The sequence below is a fragment of the Saccostrea cucullata genome, unplaced genomic scaffold (assembly GCF_032062105.1).
Source record: "Saccostrea cucullata isolate Sc308-1 unplaced genomic scaffold, CSIRO_AGI_Scuc_v1 ctg2294, whole genome shotgun sequence".
Taxonomy (NCBI): domain Eukaryota; kingdom Metazoa; phylum Mollusca; class Bivalvia; order Ostreida; family Ostreidae; genus Saccostrea; species Saccostrea cuccullata.
Window position 1 is genome coordinate 23,021 of NW_026936513.1, and position 6,000 is coordinate 29,020.

The following is a 6,000-nucleotide window of genomic DNA, read 5'->3' on the forward strand; positions in this document are numbered from 1 at the left end:
TAAACGGTTTATATAAGAAAATGCTTTATTGCCTATTTAATTTTTAATGCCCCAAATATGTTACTTTTTAGTGCAAAAAAGTCACGCAATAATTAACGCGCATGAATTTGCTAGATTTGTTACATTGTAAATGATAAATATTATCCAAACTATTTTACGTAAAATATTTATTGCCATGGTAACACCTTATAAAATATGATAAAGGTTAATATAGTAGTTAAGCAAAGAGTTTAAATTTAAGTGCAAAAAAGGTCAACTTAATTGTACCGTAGATTTTAAGATGCACACTGACCCTCTGTTTTCTCTGTGATTTTTGAGTCGCACTATCTAAGTACTTATACAAGTTACACTTCTCAAATAATCCTTGATTTCTCAAAGAAGATGGGGGATAAGGCGGATAGAATGCCTATAGCGAGACAGATATGAAGTGAAAATTTTAATCTCAAAATATATCCAAATTTTATTTCATATTTCATCTGATATTAATAACTTAATGTAAAATCTCTATAATTTACAAAAATCTCACAAAGAACAAAAACGATCATTTTTACTACTTTTACAAAAGCTTTAAATATGAGTGGGTCTTCGCTCCATTTTCTTGAAAGATAATCCTAAAAGTTTGCGATAAAATAAACAATTTTTAGTTTACAAAAAATGGAGCGAAGATCAACTTTACCTTGAAAGTACATTTTTATGGCAAAACAATCGCATCTTTCCGAGAAATACTTCAAGTCCATTAAGTCAAGGGTCATATCACAAACATGATTTAAATGCCCATAATCATCACGAGCAATGTACATGTAGCATAGTGGTTAGCGCATTAGTCTCAATGCAATAGGATAATTCGGTATTTTACTACTGGGGTTCGGATCCCACGTATACCATCTGATATTATTAAAAATGAAATTTTTTTTACGAGATTTATTTTCTCTTATGATTTTTTTCTTTCATAATTTTATGAATTTCAATAATGAGAATTTAATTCAAATACTCAATTTACATATCAAATGTGATTTCATAATATCTGACGCTATAGGCATTCTGCCCACATTATCCCCCCCCCCTCCCCATCTTCTTTCACGAGTGACATACCCTAAGGTTAATACAACAAACAAAATTAAAGGTAGTCTGTATCACGTTCGGAATACTTTTTAAAACAGACTTCATTGCCTAAAGAAAACAAGCAAAATATTTATCGTAGCGTTTCATGCTTTGAAAAGCAAACAAATTTTCTGTTATCGAGAACAAGTGTTGACGTCTTGGTCTGGTGTTCATCTTTCAAATTTTTTGCCATACAGTGTAATATAACAAGGAACACAAAAGCAAATCGTCTGATCATTGAAAGGAATATAAAAAAACTTGTGAATTATGTAATCATGAAAATAAAAGAAAATGATAGAAATGTTCTATATCTATATCTATCGGTGAAATGTTTGTAAAGGAAGAAAATTGTTTTCAGATAGGAACGTATTGGTTTACTTCGCATTCAAATTAACCTGACGCCACCAATATTGGGAGGTAAATATTGAACTCACCTAAACTATTTCTTGCTATACTGACAAACATTTTTGCCCATGTCAGTTATATCACACAGTGTATCTTAAAAAAAATATTTTTTGATCACATTTTGTCCGGCGTCCGGTTAGCTGTCTGTCCGTCCATCCGTCTGTACACTTTTTACATTTTCGACTTTTTCTCAAGAACCACTGAGTCAATTTCACCTAAATTTGCCACAAAGTATCCTTGGGCCAAGTCCTCTTTAAATGGCAAATAATAATGGGTTTTTGATAGATTATTTTAAAAATCTACTTCTCAAGATCCACTGGGACAGGAAATATGAAATTAATGTGGATACATCCTCATGTAGTGTTGATTCAAGTTTGTTCAAACCATGACCCCTTGGGATGTTATTGTAGAACTACTGGGTCAGGAAGGATGAAACACATGGAGAAACATTCCTGAAAGTTAAAATTCACATTTTTAATCATGGCGCTTTGCGGTAGAGTATGGAGACAATGGGGTATCAAAGTTTAACCGTTTTTGGTAAATACAATAACCTGGCCAATTCGGAGTGTAATATTCATCTCGCCTTTCGGGCTCGGCAAATATTGTACTCCTCAGGTGGCTAAATCATCGTAATGACCTCAACCCCCCCCCCCCCCCCCAGCAATAATTGTATAATATACTCCGGGATAATATGACTTAAAGAAATTCGGATTTACACTATTAGTATCTGAGGATGCTTCTGTATAAATATGGCTATCTTGGCTTTCTTGTTTCTGATAGAAACCCAGAGGAAGCCTGTCGAATTTCCACCGTGTAATAAAGCTTGCGTATAATTTTCCTGAGAAGATTTTTGAAGAATGAAATTAATTTTCATCAAAACTATATTATCTCCCCTTGAAAAAGGCTGAGATTCTTCGTTTGAAGTAATTCAAATTCCCCTCGGGAGGCAAGTTTGGTTGAAAGTGTTCTAGTGGTTTGTGAGAAGGGATCGGAAATGTGAGAAAAAGACGCACAGCAGACTACAGTCAGACGCCGGTGAATCATGAAGATTTTTTTAGTTTATTTTCCATGAGTAAAGAGAGTGAATATTAAATTTTCAGACATAAGTAGTATATTTTCCACTTTTCACAAACTCGGACCGACAAGGGAGACCAAATATGTTTGAAAGATATAATTTTTGAATGATAAAGAAATAGGAAACTCTGAATAAGTTGAGAATTTTACCTCTTTTGTTATCACTTCGAAAAACATTGATGAAGTTTTAAAAAATAAAATCATTTTCTACATGGTTTAACTTTTTTATTTAATTTGATAAGCAGGGCAACAGTTGCTTTCATTTCTTAATTCTATCGATTAACTTTCCTTTCTTGAAGCAAAACCGAAACATTAGATTAACTTGATACTTTCTCAACCTCATGTATTTATCGCACCATCCGATTTTTAACTTAATAATACCAAACCTCATGCAAAACCATGCCATCCGTTTTATCTTTCATCACAACAGTTGAAAAAATTCGTTACTGCGCAGAAAGTTTGCACCTACGATTTTGCCGGCAACGGCTATGGAAAGATATTAATTTCACTTGTTGTTCTAAAACATACAATACTTTTATAATATTTTAACAGTGAGATGCCAGAGATGGAAAAAATGGATATAAAAACGATTTATCAATTATAATTTTAAACAAGTCATATGTGAAATCTTGTATTTTGCTTTTTTATTCTAAAGAAAAAAAATAGAAAACTGAATCCTACCCTCTTAGGTGAGGAATGCGCATTTAATGATAATGTTGTATTTATAGACACGTAATGACATTTGTTCAGATAACCTTCAAAAGAGACACATTGTTACATGTAAATGTATCATATAGCTCTAATAATTTAAATGCAGGGGACGAACGCGTTTAAATGCGCAGGATTTTCACTCAAGCAGCCTGATTGATCATCATCATCATGTAAGGAAGAAGGATAATTTTAGCTCACCTAAGCTGAAACTTTTCTGATCACCCTATGTCTGTTGTCCGTCTGTCCGTCCGTTCGTCTCTTTGTTTTTCTGTGTGTAAACTTTTCACTTTTTTAACTTCTTCTCAACAACCATTGGGCCAATTACAAAAACTTGTTACAGAGCATCTTTGGGTCAAGGAAAATTTATATTGTTAAAATGAAGGACCAAACCTCTTCCGAGGGGAGATAATGAAAAGAAGAAAAAAAATAGGGTAGAATCATTTAAAAATCTTCACCATTTCAAGAACCACTCGATAAGGAAAGCTGAAAATTGTGTGGAAGTATCCCCGGGTCGTGTAATTTGTCAAATGCTTAAGACATGTTCAAACCACAATCAACGTTTTACATTGAAATATATAAGAAACATTGTCTTCTCAATAACCACTGCTCAAGGAAAGCTGAAAATTATGCAGAAGCATCCTTGGGGCAGTGCAGATTCTAAATTGTTCAAAGAAAGATATAATGGAGATAACGAACAGTATTCAATATCAAAGTCCAGGATTCAGTCTAGGGGAGTGTAGATTCCAATTTGTTCAACTCTTGACCCCCGGAGGTAGGGCGAGGTCATATAGGGAATTCATGTTTTACATTGAAATATATCGGTAGCTAGTTTCTTTAAAAATTCCCTTCTCAAGAACCACTGGACCATTCCACTGGAATGTTGCGCTTGTCCGAGTTGGTTTTTAAATGTGCTACATTAATATTCAGAGTAGGCGGGGCATTTTATCGATAGATTAAAAACATGAAATAGCCAGTTATAATGGCGTCTGGGATATCATACAAAACATAACGAAAAGAAAACACAAGGTACTTCTCAAGAATTACGCCAGTTTTTTGGTTTTTTTTTTAAAGAGGCTGCGGGGAGGATCTTGGAGATGTACATGTACCTGTCAATTCGACCCCCCCCCCCCAATTTTTGGTCGTTTCTGGGTAAATATTTAATATACTTAAATAAACTGATAAAGGAAGCCTACTTGTATATGAACACGGAAATATATATATATATATATATATATATATATATATATATATATATATATATATATATATATATATATATATATATATATATATATATATATTATCATAGTAAAGAAAAACGTCTTTAATGTCGTATCGAATTTTATAAAAATAAAACTCTCTCTCTCTCTCTCTCCGTACTTTTAAAAGTACAGTAAATACTTAGTAAATATAAAAGTGTACTATTATTTTGTGATGCTGCATGTGGCGATGTTCTATCACAAACATAATCTTATTAATTGTACGTGTGATTGTTTTTTGTTTGTTTGTTTGGGGGTTTTTTTGGTCTCAGCAAGCATTCCAGTGTTAAACCATCTATGTACTTCTACCTTGTTTGCTTATATATTTACAGTCAAAAACATTTTGAAGAATGATGCTATTGCGAAAATTTAAATATCTCCTTGAAACTCCAATATGCCCCCTAAATCCTAAAAAAAAAATATCACTACAATTTGTCCAATGTAATATTCGATAATCCTATCAAAAATACTTGGCAGAAAAAAATAATTCGATGTTGATGAATTGAAAATGTACAGTTATACAAATCACGTGATAAATTGGAATACTTAAAAGGTAACAAAGACGTCAATGACATGTAAATACTCGTAAAAATATAGCTATAGTGATAAAAACAGTCGGCGTTTAGTACCTTTTTTTTCAAAAGGTTACCCTGAGCGCTTACCATGTATTCCAGCTTTAAAAATCGGAATAACTTTGAATATCAATGGAGGTTCGTGAATTGCAGAGACGGGCCTCTTACTTAAACACAGCCTCATTCTTTTTTTTACAGCTGTAACTTACTTTTAATTATTACTGTAATTTTGCACAGTAGCGATTTTGACCAAGAAAAAAATATTTTATTAATCTGATTAGGCTTCTTTCTACACTTAAGAACTTGTTTATCACTAAGACTAAGTGCTTTTGCTATTTATTCAATCATGAATTTAAGAATTATAAATTTATTCTTTAAAAAAAAAAATTAAAGGCTATTTTATAAATGTATGGTTATTTTGTAAATGTATTGAAGTAATTAAATGATGAGTGATTGAGAGTAAGAAAGTGTTATCTTTTAGACTTTTTTTTTTATAAAATGGGCCCCAAGAGTTTAAAATAACAACTGCTTGTTTTTTGAAAGTCTCTCTTGAGATATTTTAATCATACGAAGACACCGCCATTTGCCGGTATGTGGGCCACACTTTGAGCCATTAATAAGTGAGCGACCTTTTTAGTCAATACTGTCTGCGGCACTATACCTCGGTTTATACAGTCTTATTCAAAGGACTGGTCTCAATGTCCCGCAGTGGATACCAACCTGCGAGGGTTCAACTCCATACTCTGCGACTCTTCAGTAGACGTACAAAGGCTTTTCAATAAATAATGTCCTGAACTGTATGACATACAATACAAATATCATATGACATTAAACTTGACTTTCTCTCATTATTGAATCTTTAATGAATTTTTAATAGT